This window comes from Haemorhous mexicanus, chromosome 37, assembly GCF_027477595.1.
Source record: "Haemorhous mexicanus isolate bHaeMex1 chromosome 37, bHaeMex1.pri, whole genome shotgun sequence".
In the NCBI taxonomy this organism is placed as follows: Eukaryota; Metazoa; Chordata; class Aves; order Passeriformes; family Fringillidae; genus Haemorhous; species Haemorhous mexicanus.
The window spans coordinates 332182-346212 of NC_082377.1; the positions used below are offsets into that span (position 1 = coordinate 332182).

The 14031-nt window shown below is 50.1% G+C and overlaps 2 long non-coding RNA genes across 2 annotated transcripts; both read right to left on the reverse strand.

The window, feature by feature from the left end:
• Window positions 1-10562: 10562 nt before the first annotated feature.
• Window positions 10563-11980, reverse strand: LOC132341281 (uncharacterized). The gene is made up of 3 exons (XR_009490141.1): window positions 11800-11980; window positions 11642-11715; window positions 10563-11561 (listed from the first exon to the last, which is right to left on the reverse strand). It is a non-coding gene; the product is annotated as an uncharacterized LOC132341281 (long non-coding RNA).
• A 490-nt stretch (window positions 11981-12470) lies between these two features.
• LOC132341282 (uncharacterized) lies at window positions 12471-13774 on the reverse strand. Its single transcript, XR_009490142.1, has 3 exons — window positions 13496-13774; window positions 13338-13411; window positions 12471-13257 (listed from the first exon to the last, which is right to left on the reverse strand). It is a non-coding gene; the product is annotated as an uncharacterized LOC132341282 (long non-coding RNA).
• Window positions 13775-14031: the final 257 nt, after the last annotated feature.

The following is a 14031-nucleotide window of genomic DNA, read 5'->3' on the forward strand; positions in this document are numbered from 1 at the left end:
CTAACCCTAACCCTAACCCTAACCCTAACCCTAACCCTAACCCTAACCCTAACCCTAACCCTAACCCTAACCCTAACCCTAACCCTAACCCTAACCCTAACCCTAACCCTAACCCTAACCCTAACCCTAACCCTAACCCTAACCCTAACCCTAACCCTAACCCTAACCCTAACCCTAACCCTAACCCTAACCCTAACCCTAACCCTAACCCTAACCCTAACCCTAACCCTAACCCTAACCCTAACCCTAACCCTAACCCTAACCCTAACCCTAACCCTAACCCTAACCCTAACCCTAACCCTAACCCTAACCCTAACCCTAACCCTAACCCTAACCCTAACCCTAACCCTAACCCTAACCCTAACCCTAACCCTAACCCTAACCCTAACCCTAACCCTAACCCTAACCCTAACCCTAACCCTAACCCTAACCCTAACCCTAACCCTAACCCTAACCCTAACCCTAACCCTAACCCTAACCCTAACCCTAACCCTAACCCTAACCCTAACCCTAACCCTAACCCTAACCCTAACCCTAACCCTAACCCTAACCCTAACCCTAACCCTAACCCTAACCCTAACCCTAACCCTAACCCTAACCCTAACCCTAACCCTAACCCTAACCCTAACCCTAACCCTAACCCTAACCCTAACCCTAACCCTAACCCTAACCCTAACCCTAACCCTAACCCTAACCCTAACCCTAACCCTAACCCTAACCCTAACCCTAACCCTAACCCTAACCCTAACCCTAACCCTAACCCTAACCCTAACCCTAACCCTAACCCTAACCCTAACCCTAACCCTAACCCTAACCCTAACCCTAACCCTAACCCTAACCCTAACCCTAACCCTAACCCTAACCCTAACCCTAACCCTAACCCTAACCCTAACCCTAACCCTAACCCTAACCCTAACCCTAACCCTAACCCTAACCCTAACCCTAACCCTAACCCTAACCCTAACCCTAACCCTAACCCTAACCCTAACCCTAACCCTAACCCTAACCCTAACCCTAACCCTAACCCTAACCCTAACCCTAACCCTAACCCTAACCCTAACCCTAACCCTAACCCTAACCCTAACCCTAACCCTAACCCTAACCCTAACCCTAACCCTAACCCTAACCCTAACCCTAACCCTAACCCTAACCCTAACCCTAACCCTAACCCTAACCCTAACCCTAACCCTAACCCTAACCCTAACCCTAACCCTAACCCTAACCCTAACCCTAACCCTAACCCTAACCCTAACCCTAACCCTAACCCTAACCCTAACCCTAACCCTAACCCTAACCCTAACCCTAACCCTAACCCTAACCCTAACCCTAACCCTAACCCTAACCCTAACCCTAACCCTAACCCTAACCCTAACCCTAACCCTAACCCTAACCCTAACCCTAACCCTAACCCTAACCCTAACCCTAACCCTAACCCTAACCCTAACCCTAACCCTAACCCTAACCCTAACCCTAACCCTAACCCTAACCCTAACCCTAACCCTAACCCTAACCCTAACCCTAACCCTAACCCTAACCCTAACCCTAACCCTAACCCTAACCCTAACCCTAACCCTAACCCTAACCCTAACCCTAACCCTAACCCTAACCCTAACCCTAACCCTAACCCTAACCCTAACCCTAACCCTAACCCTAACCCTAACCCTAACCCTAACCCTAACCCTAACCCTAACCCTAACCCTAACCCTAACCCTAACCCTAACCCTAACCCTAACCCTAACCCTAACCCTAACCCTAACCCTAACCCTAACCCTAACCCTAACCCTAACCCTAACCCTAACCCTAACCCTAACCCTAACCCTAACCCTAACCCTAACCCTAACCCTAACCCTAACCCTAACCCTAACCCTAACCCTAACCCTAACCCTAACCCTAACCCTAACCCTAACCCTAACCCTAACCCTAACCCTAACCCTAACCCTAACCCTAACCCTAACCCTAACCCTAACCCTAACCCTAACCCTAACCCTAACCCTAACCCTAACCCTAACCCTAACCCTAACCCTAACCCTAACCCTAACCCTAACCCTAACCCTAACCCTAACCCTAACCCTAACCCTAACCCTAACCCTAACCCTAACCCTAACCCTAACCCTAACCCTAACCCTAACCCTAACCCTAACCCTAACCCTAACCCTAACCCTAACCCTAACCCTAACCCTAACCCTAACCCTAACCCTAACCCTAACCCTAACCCTAACCCTAACCCTAACCCTAACCCTAACCCTAACCCTAACCCTAACCCTAACCCTAACCCTAACCCTAACCCTAACCCTAACCCTAACCCTAACCCTAACCCTAACCCTAACCCTAACCCTAACCCTAACCCTAACCCGCACCGTAACCCGCACCGTAACCCGCACCGTAACCCGCACCGTAACCCGCACCGTAACCCGCACCGTAACCCTAACCCGCACCGTAACCCGCACCGTAACCCTAACCCGCACCGTAACCCTAACCCTAACCCGCACCGTAACCCTAACCCGCACCGTAACCCTAACCCGCACCGTAACCCTAACCCGCACCGTAACCCTAACCCGCACCGTAACCCTAACCCGCACCGTAACCCTAACCCGCACCGTAACCCTAACCCGCACCGTAACCCTAACCCGCACCGTAACCCTAACCCTAACCCGCACCGTAACCCTAACCCTAACCCGCACCGTAACCCTAACCCGCACCGTAACCCTAACCCGCACTGTAACCCTGGTGTGTGCGTATTACTCCTGCATGTAGCTCCAAGTGTACACCCTAACCCCTGGCAACTGTGGGGTGGGTGCTTGGGTTGGGTGTTTGGGTCTTGGGCCTGGGTACTGGCATCTGTGTCCTTGGCCCCAGCTGTACCCACCAATCATGGTGTGTGGGTGCAGTTTTGGGTGTGGGCTTGTGGTCTTACCTGTAGGCCTTCAAATTGTACGCTGTAATGTCTTTGAAACCGTTAAAATCGTCGTGGATAGGTGTCTCCCTCTAATTTCCGGGTGGCATCCAACATGGCTGCGCCCATGCCGTCACGTGGTGCTGGAAGAAGATGGCGGCGCCCGTGCCGGAAGAAGATGGCGGCGCCCGTGCCGGAAGAAGATGGCGGCGCCCGTGCCGGAAGAAGATGGCGGCGCCCGTGCCGGAAGAAGATGGCGGCGCCCATGCCGTCACGTGGTGCCGGAAGAAGATGGCGGCGCCCGTGCCGGAAGAAGATGGCGGCGCCCGTGCCCTCACGTGGTGCCGGAAGAAGATGGCGGTGCCCATGCCGTCACGTGGTGCCGGAAGAAGATGGCGGCGGCCATGCCGTCACGTGGTGCCGGAAGAACATGGCGGCGCCCATGCCCTCACGTGGTGCCGGAAGAAGATGGCGGCGCCCATGCCGTCACGTGGTGCCAGAGCAAAATGGCGGCGTTCGGGACCGGGTTTTTTTTTTCCGCTTTTCGGCGCTTTTTTGCTGGACTGGCTCCGGTTCCCGGTGCTGGTTGGGGTGTTGCGGTAGTCTCGTGCGGCCTGGGGTTGCGTGGGTTTGTTTTTTTGGGCGTGCGGTTTGTGTCGGGATTTCGGTCGGGCATCTGCCCGGTCATCTGCGTCTTGGGGGTCCTTTCTGGGGGCGTGTCGCTCTGCTGACGTACACGTCGGTGTCGTGTGTGTAGTGCGCCAAGCGCGTCGGCAGGTGGCGCTGTTCCTGCGCGTCGCTATGTGTTACGGCACCGGGCGCTGTGCGCGCAGCGCGTTGTGTGGGGAAGCAGCGGCCGGTCCTTGGGCTCACAGGGGGCTGTGTCTGGGGTGGGGTTTGGCGTTAGGGGCTGGTGGTTATTGTGGACTGGTAGCAGGTGGGGTATGGGTCCCTGTAGGGTATATAGGTAAAAAGAAGAAAAACTATATGTCTGGTGCAGCAGTAGAAAATTTCAGGCTCCCCGGGAGTAAAAGGGTGTGTTTGTTTTTTTGTTTTTTTTTTCTTTTATTCCCGGGGAGCCTGAAAGTTTCTACTGCTGCATTTGTATTCTAAAGCTAGAAAGGAAGACAAGTTATAGAAGAGGGGGAGAAAAGAACAGAGAGAGAGAGAGAGAGAAGAGAGAAAAGAACAGAGAGAGAGAGAGAGAAGAGAGAAAAGAACAGAGAGAGAGAGAGAGAGAAGAGAGAAAAGAACAGAGAGAGAGAGAGAGAGAAGAGAGAAAAGAACAGAGAGAGAAGAGAGAAAAGAACAGAGAGAGAGAGAGAAGAGAGAAAAGAACAGAGAGAGAGAGAAGAGAGAAAAGAACAGAGAGAGAGAGAGAAGAGAGAAAAGAACAGAGAGAGAGAGAGAGAAGAGAGAAAAGAACAGAGAGAGAGAGAGAAGAGAGAAAAGAACAGAGAGAGAGAGAGAAGAGAGAAAAGAACAGAGAGAGAGAGAGAGAAGAGAGAAAAGAACAGAGAAAGAGCAGAGAGGAGAGAGGGGAGAGGGAAAAGAACAGAGAGAGAGGAGACAGAAAAGAACAGAGAGAGAGAGGAGAGGAGAGAGAGGAGAGGGAAAAGAACAAAGAGAGAGAGAGAGGGAAAAGAACAGAGAGAGAGAGGAGAGAAAAGAACACAAAGGGGGAGAAAAGAAAGGTAGAGAGGGAGGGAGGTAGAGAGAGAGAGAGAAGAGGTAGAGAGAGAGAAAACAGAGGTAGAGAGAACAGAGAAAAAAAAAGTGTGAGTAAAAGAGAGGGAGAGAGAAAAAAGATTGAAGGAAGGGAGGAGAAGGAAAAGAAAGAGGACAGGGAGAAACTGAGGAAGGGGTTAGGAGTTAGAATGAAAATAAAAAGGAAAGGGAGAGAGTGAAGGAGAAGAGGAATTAGAAGGGAAAGTGGTTAGGGTTAGAGTTGAAGTGAAGACTCGGGCTAGAGTGAAAAACAAAAAGAGTACGAGCGAAAAAGACAAACCGAGTAAAAAGAGAACGCGGAGCGGAAAAGAAGGGAGAAAAGTTAAGGTTTAGAGGGAAGAGAAATAAGGTGCAAATTATAGACAACAGACAGAAAAATGAATACGGTCAGAGACAAATAGGGAAATGGACAAACAGAAGAAAGGAAGCGTATGGAAACAGAGTTACAGAGGCAGAGGCACAGAGCTAGAAAGGGTGAGAAACAGAAACAAAAGGTTAGAGACGGATGGAAATGAAGTCAAGTCAGAAATAGAAAAGTGAAGTGAGGAGCAAAAGGGAGAACTACAGTGGAAAAGAAAAAGACAAAACCACACGGAAAGGAGGCAGGGGCCGGGGTGGGGGTAGGGGTTGTCTTTATTAGGGGTGATTCAACTTTATTAAATGAATATTTTTATTTACACTTCAGCAAAATACATGGAAACGGTCTATACAAATGCAAGTACAGATACAATCTATAGACACACTGGTAAAGGTCTAATTTACATACAGAGCAATACGGGGAAAGGCAGCAGCTGATGCCAACACAGAGCAATACGGGGAAAGGCAGCAGCTGATGCCAACACAGAGCAATACGGGGAAAGGCAGCAGCTGATGCCAACACAGAGCAATACAGAGCAATACGGGGAAAGGCAGCAGCTGATGCCAACACAGAGCAATACAGAGCAATACGGGGAAAGGCAGCAGCTGATGCCAACACAGAGCAATACAGAGCAATACGGGGAAAGGCAGCAGCTGATGCCAACACAGAGCAATACAGAGCAATACGGGGAAAGGCAGCAGCTGATGCCAACACAGAGCAATACAGAGCAATACGGGGAAAGGCAGCAGCTGATGCCAACACAGAGCAATACAGAGCAATACGGGGAAAGGCAGCAGCTGATGCCAACACATACAGAGCAATACAGAGCAATACAGAGCAATACAGAGCAATACAGAGCAATACAGAGCAATACAGAGCAATACAGAGCAATACAGAGCAATACAGAGCAATACAGAGCAATACAGAGCAATACAGAGCAATACAGAGCAATACAGAGCAATACAGAGCAATACAGAGCAATACAGAGCAATACAGAGCAATACAGAGCAATACAGAGCAATACAGAGCAATACACTGTGATAACCTTTTTCGTATTTTCATTACAGGTTGATTTATTGTTACAGGAAACCCAAAACAACAAAAGCACATTGAAAACAACGCTCATCTACCATTAACACCCCCTTCCGACACAAAATCACCGTCGCTCTGAGCGCAACTGCTAAATTACACACTGGCAATCTTTGGTCCTCAGGAACACGGTTCCCGGGAGCCTCCAAAAAATCCTCCTGCCTGACGAAAACCCCGGCCCCTGGACGGTCCGCGCCCAAACTTTGGCGATGAACGTCGCCTCGCGGACCGGCCGGGACCGAGGAAAAAAAAAACCCAGCCGGGGGGGAAAAAAAAAAAACCCCCCGGCTGGGGATTTTTTATTCTAAATTTAAAAATGAGTTGAAAAACCTGAAAGGCAAAAGTCATACAAGGTGTTAGAAAACTTCAACACACACGCTTCCTTCAGCTTACACACAAACCCGCCCTCGCTCACACCTCAACAGCTCTGCTAACCCCTGGCACCCATTCACAGCACTCCTCGGGAACACGGTTCCCGGGAGCCTCCAAAAAATCCTCCTGCCTGACGAAAACCCCGGCCCCCGGACGGTCCGCGCCCAAACTTTGGCGATGAACGTCGCCTCGCGGACCGGCCGGGACCGAGGAAAAAAAAACCCAGCCGGGGGGAAAAAAAAAAAACCCCCCGGCTGGGGATTTTTTATTCTAAATTTAAAAATGAGTTGAAAAACCTGAAAGGCAAAAGTCATACAAGGTGTTAGAAACCTTCAACACACACGCTTCCTTCAGCTTACACACAAACCCGCCCTCGCTCACACCTCAACAGCTCTGCTAACCCCTGGCACTCATTCACAGCACTCCTCGGGAACACGGTTCCCGGGAGCCTCCAAAAAATCCTCCTGCCTGACGAAAACCCCGGCCCCCGGACGGTCCGCGCCCAAACTTTGGCGATGAACGTCGCCTAACGGACCGGCCGGGACCGAGGAAAAAAAAACCCAGCCGGGGGGAAAAAAAAAAAAACCCCCCGGCTGGGGATTTTTTATTCTAAATTTAAAAATTAGTTGAAAAACCTGAAAGGCAAAAGTCATACAAGGTGTTAGAAACCTTCCACACACACACACGCTTCCTTCAGCCTACACACAAACCCACGCTCGCTCACACGTTAAATCCCTCTGCTAACCCCCGGCACTCGTTCGTAGCGCTCTTCAGGAACATGGTTCCCGGGAGCCTCCAAAAAACAATCCTCCTGCCTGACAAAAACCCCGGCCCCTGGACGGTCCGCGCCCAAACTCTGGCGATGAACGTCGCCTCGCGGACCGACCAGGACCGAGGAAAAAAAAACCCAGCCGGGGGGGGAAAAAAAAAAAAAACCCCCGGCTGGGGATTTTTTATTCTAAATTTAAAAATGAGTTGAAAAAGCTGAAAAGCAAAAGGTCATACACACAAGGTTAGTTCCGGTCAGCATGCGCTCACACGTGCAGAGACGAGCAGACACAGACGGCCACGTGCTCTCACACGCTTCTGACTTGGATGCTCGCTGCGGCCCTTACTTGAAACGCTGGAGAACGTGCTTCGACGCATCTTCTGGCTGCTGCTCCTTGATGTCAAATGGTAGATTCTGGGGAGAAATCGGTAGCCTCGGGGACCTGCGAGACAAGAGGAAGTGGTCAATGAGGGGCTGACAGCTAGGACTTGTCCCCGCTCCGGACCGATAAAATTTCTACCCAAAATCCCATAGAAGACAGATGAGCGGTAAAGTTTTTTTAACTGTTCTACCTAGCTGTGACTAAGTGCCAGGGCAGGGCAGCTCCAATCGTAACAGGTACAAAATAAGTACATACACTATAAGCCAACGTAATTACAGACAATGTAGGCCAACGTAGGTACATACAAGTACAGACACTATAAGCCAACGTAATTACAGACAATATAAGCCAACATAGGTACAGACACTATAAGTACAGACACTATAAGCCAACATAGGTACAGCCAACATAGGTACAGACACTATAAGCCAACATAGGTACAGACACTATAAGTACAGACACTATAAGCCAACATAGTACAGACACTATAAGCCAACATAGGTACAGACACTATAAGCCAACATAGGTACAGACGCTATAAGCCAACATAGGTACAGACACTATAAGTACAGACACTATAAGCCAACATAGGTACATACACTATAAGCCAACATAGGTACATACACTATAAGCCAACATAGGTACAGCCAACATAGGTACAGACACTATAAGCCAACATAGGTACAGACACTATAAGTACAGACACTATAAGCCAACATAGTACAGACACTATAAGCCAACATAGTACAGACACTATAAGCCAACATAGGTACAGACACTATAAGTACAGACACTATAAGCCAACATAGTACAGACACTATAAGCCAACATAGTACAGACACTATAAGCCAACATAGGTACAGACACTATAAGTACAGACACTATAAGCCAACATAGGTACATACACTATAAGCCAACATAGGTACAGCCAACATAGGTACAGACACTATAAGCCAACATAGGTACAGACACTATAAGCCAACATAGGTACAGACACTATAAGTACAGACACTATAAGCCAACATAATTACAGACACTATAAGCCAACATAATTACAGACACTATAAGCCAACATAGGTACAGAAAATATAAGTACATACACTACAAGCCAACATAATTACAGACAATATAAGCCAACATAGGTACGGACAATATAAGTACATACACTATAAGCCGACATAATTACAGACAATATAGAGTACATACAATATAAGCCAACGCAGGTAGATACGGTATAAGTACACAGAGTATAAGCCAACGCAGGTAGATAAGGTATAAGCCAGGACTTGACATAACTCTCTGAAAGATTAATTCTTGAGCCCTATACCCTTTGAGAAGATGGAACCTAGAGAGCTACTGCGGTCACGTGAGGAGGGTGTAAGATGCTCCCTCTAAAAGTCCGAGAGAATGGCGTGGAAGAAAAGGCGCTACCAAAGCCGGTAGCGAGAAGGAAGATGGATGAGGACATCTTGTGTAATCCTTCCTGTCTCAAAGAGTAAAGATTTAAAGATGCCGGAATAAGTGAAGGAACGTGTGTAAAATACGGCCGATGTGGCGCGAAATAGTGCCCGTAAAGAGCCGGGATGGAACGAAGGCCTACGACGTGGAAGACGGTGGAGACGGACTACGTGACACGGACACGGATGACGTGACATAAACAGGGATGACGTGACGGAGAGACGAGTGGAAACTGCCTGGCGCTTTCACCTTATGGACCCGAGATTCCTAGCGCGAGATGAGCCGGGGGCTGATGATGCTAAAGGAAGGAAAGCCCTATGACGATAGGATGTAATGATGAAATGTAACTCGTTAAAAGAAGGTAGCGCCGAATCGGTTAAGAGGACGCTCGAGAGGCTCGGTGGGCCTAGAGAAGGAAGCGGAGACCGCCGGTTGACCGTGGCCGTAGCTCCGGACCTGAAGGCGAGCTCCTCGGGTGAAAGATCCGTGACGATGTCGAGTTGAAGGAGGCTGACGACGCAAAGTTTACGACAATGTGGGGATGGGTCGGAACTGCCCTGCCCGGCAGAGGCTGTGGTGAGGCTGAGGAGAAACCCTCCCCCTTTGCTTCCAGAGAGCCCGTCCCGCTACGGACCTCTGCGCTAAACTGACATCAAATTGCCCCCTGTGATAGTAAAGGCTTTTCCCCTTCTCCCAACTACTGGCCGCGACACTTAGCTTTTGGAAGACGAGTGGACAAAATCCATCGTCGGTTGTACGTGGACGTGGGGACGTTCTCCGTGTTTGCTTCGGTGCTGCCGTTTCCAAACTTCGGCTGCGAACCTCCTCCGGGTACCTAAGACGATACGGAAAAGGTGACTATTGCCCTCAAAAAGAGTAATCCCCGGGACTCCTCTGCACCGCTGCCCCGGCTCACCTCAAATCCCGATTCTGCTCCAGAAGCTGCTCAAAGGATACCTGCAAAAAGAAAAGGTACAGGCTTAGCATGCTGCTGCATAAAACTCACCTATGAGTCACCCTGCCTAAACGCAGACTCACCTGCTCTCCTCTGTTCTTTGGCATGCCTGGAGCGGTGACAGCACCTGCAAGAAAACAAAGCAGAAAAGCATGCTGAGATACTGAGGAAACACAACCTCCCTAATCTGACAAGTATGCCGTACTGATACCTTAAGCTTGTACCCACCTGGCATCGGGCATGCTCGGCCAGGATAGATGGCAAGTGGACCACCTAAAATAAAAAAATTAGGAGTAGATGTTTAGAGCTGCAGTGGAAACTGAGACCTCAGCAATAACTGCTTCTGGAAACTACTCAATGCTCACCTTGCCTACTCGGTCTTGACTGCGGCTCTCTGCCTTGACTTCTGAAAAAGACAAAGAACAGCGCTGTAACAGAGTCACCATTTACACTTCTGCTGCAGAGACAAACAGTGACGGACCTGCACCGGGGGACTCTCACACCCGGGATGGGGCCCTCGTGCACAGATTTGATCCATATGAATCTGAAAAACAAGTAAGAACAAACGTCAAAGGTCTGCAGGATAACTTCCCAGCTGCAAACATCTTGTGTCCATCTACAAATGCCATCTAGAGTACAACCACACCCCACATTACAAACTTCAAGGCCCTGGGACTTCTCCTACTGCACCAGGCTATGCGGCAGGGCAGAGCGGCTCCGGCACAAATGCGTGCAGACACCCGTGACACAGGACGGGACGTGACAAACAAGGGGGACACAACACACACAGAAATCTCTTGGCAAGGAAAATGACTGCAAGGACCGAGAGAATTCAAAATGAGATGACCGAGGTGAGACCGATGGAGAGCTGATGAGGCTCAGAGAAGCCTGGAGGAAGAAGATGCTAACTGAATGATTTATTCCAAGAACTGCCAAGATGGATGCCTGGGAATCCTACGGTCAGAATCCTCTGCCTAAGCTCGCATTCTGACAAGTCCTAACCTGCCGTAATGGATCCTTGTGGGGCGTAGCTGTCCATACAGCTCAGAACAAGACCTGAAAAGACATCTGAGTGGATGCTACTAAAGAAGAGATGCGAGTCTGATGGCAGTCTGAGCTCCTAAGTCAAAAGTTCTATGGCATTGGTGCCAGAATAAAGAACGCAGATCACAGATGCCAAGAATGGTTTCTGATAGGCCCCTCAAAGGCCTGAGGTAAAAGACATGACATATACAAACAACACAGAATGCACGATAGACAAATGACACGACACACACCGGGACTGCTCTGCCCTGTGCACCTTGGCACTCTGATCAAAAGCGATACTTTCCCTTTACAGGGCCTAAGAGGCCATTACTTGGACATCCTCGTCTCCAAAGCCAAATCGAAATCCCCTCCCCGTGGGTTGTGACCCAGACGCCACTGTCATCCCCTCTCTGGGTCGTAGCTCTCTACTTATCTCTCGGACAGGTGGGCGTGCCGATCCGTGCTGGGTGGAAAGAAAGCGGACCCGCTGTCTGGGAAGTCCCTGCTGACACCAGGCTGTTGTCTCCTAGTCTGCCAGGAGAAAGGAAACCAAACGTGAGTGCACGGTCCCAGCAGCACAGCGGCCAAAACGTGACAATTTTCCTACTCACCGTTCTCCTGTGAAGGCCCGGCTCCTCGGGCCGCACGCTTCAGGCCTGCTCGATGGCTGACACCGTCATCACACCTGGGTTAAAGTGGAGACAAGGTGATCTGGCATTGCTGAGACCTGAGTGGAGCCTCCTTCCTCCTCCCTGCCTCCTTGACTCACCGCAACTCCTTGGTCGTTCCTGAGGGCTGCCAGGATGGGACCATGAAGTAGAAAAGTTGAAGGCTTCATCATCACAGACTCCTGTAATACTTCCACAGGACTTGCATTTGCAGGAAACCCAGTGCCTCGGCCGGTTGGTGACGGGGGCTGGATGTACTCCGAGTGGATTGCCTAAAGTGCACAAACGAGAATGGATGCTTAGAGTTGCACCAGAAAGTGAGACTTAAGCAATAGCAACTGCTCCTGTACAATGCTCAATGCTCACCTTGCCCACTTGGCCTTGACTGCTGCTCTCTGCCTTGACTTCCTAAAAGGAAAGACAAAGAACAGTGCTGTAACAGAGTCACCATTTACACTTCTGCTGCAGAGACAAACAGCGAGTGACTGACCTGCTCAGGAGGATGCCTGCACCCAGGATAGAGCCCTCTGGGACAGATTTGATCCATATGAATCTGAAAGAAAAGTTAGGACAATAGTCAAACTGTTGCAAGAAAACTTAACCTGCAGAGCTCCAGACATCTTGTGCCCATCTAGAGTTCAACAACACCCCACATTACAAACTTCAAGGCCCCGGGACTTCTCCTACTGCACCAGGCTATGCGGCAGGGCAGAGCAGCTCCGGCACAAATGCGTGCAGACACCCGTGACACAGGACAGGATGTGACAAACAAGGGGGACACAACAAGGACAGAAATCTCTTGGCAAGGAAAATGACTGCAAGGACCGAGAGAATGCAGAATGAGATGACCGAGGTGAGACCGATGGAGAGCTGATGAGGCTCAGAGAAGCCTGGAGGAAGAAGATGCTAACTGAATGATTTACTCCAAGAACTGCCAAGATGGATGCCTGGGAATCCTACGGTCAGAATCCTCTGCCTAAGCTCGCATTCTGACAAGTCCTAACCTGCCGTAATGGATCCTTGTGGGACGCGGCTGTCCCTACAGCTCGAAACAAGACCTGAAAAGACATCTAAGTGGATGCTACTAAAGAAGAGATGCGAGTCTGATGGCAGTCTGAGCTCCTAAGTCAAAAGTTCCATGGCATTGGTGCCAGAATAAAGAACGCAGATCACAGATGCCAAGAATGGTTTCTGATAGGCCCCTCAAAGGCCTGAGGTAAAAGACATGACATATACAAACAACACAGAATGCACAATAGACAAGTGACACGACACACACCGGAACTGCTCTGCCCTGTGCACCTTGGCACTCTGATCAAAAACGATACTTTCCCTTTACAGGGCCTAAGAGGCCATTACTTGGACATCCCCATCTCGCAAGCCAAATCGAATTCCCCTCCCCGTGAGTTGTGACCCAGACCCCACTGTCATCCCCTCTCTGGGTCGTAGCCCTCTACTTATCTCTCGGACAGGTGGGCATGCCGATCCGTGCTGTGTGGAAAGAAAGCGGACCCGCTATCTGGAAAGTCCCTGCTGACACCAGGCAGTTGTCTCTTAGTCTGCCAGGAGAAAGGAAACCAAACGTGAGTGCACGATCTCAGCAGCACAGCGGCCAAAACGTGACAATTTTCCTACTCACCGTTCTCCTGTGAAGGCCCGGCTCCTCGGACCACACGCTTCAGGCCTGCTCGATGGCTGACACCGTCATCACACCTGGGTTAAAGTGGAGACAAGGTGATCTGGCATTGCTGAGACCTGAGTGGAGCCTCCCTCCTCCTCCCCGCCTCCTCCACTCACCACAACTCCTCAGCCGTTCCTGAGGGCTGCCAGGATGGGACCATGAAGTAGAAAAGTTGAAGGCTTCATCATCACAGACTCCTGTAATACTTCCACAGGACTTGCATTTGCAGGAAACCCGGTGCCTCGGCCGGTTGGTGACGGGGGCTGGATGTACTCCGAGTGGATTGCCTAAAGTGCACAAACGAGAATGGATGCTTAGAGTTGCACCAGAAATTGAGACGTCAGCAATTACAACTGCTCCTGTAGACTGCTCAATGCTCACCTTGCCCACTTGGCCTTGACTGTGGCTCTCTGCCTTGACTTCCTAAAAAAAAAAAAAAAAAAGACAAAGAACAGTGCTGTAACAGAGTCACCACTTACACTTCTGATGCAGAGACAAACAGTGAGTGACTGACCTGCTCAGGAGGATGCCCGCACCCAGGATAGGGCCCTCTGGGACAGACTTGATCCATAGGAATCTGAAAGAAAATTTAGGACAATAGTCAAACTGTTGCAGGATAACTTAACCTGCAGAGCTCCAGAAATCTTGTGCC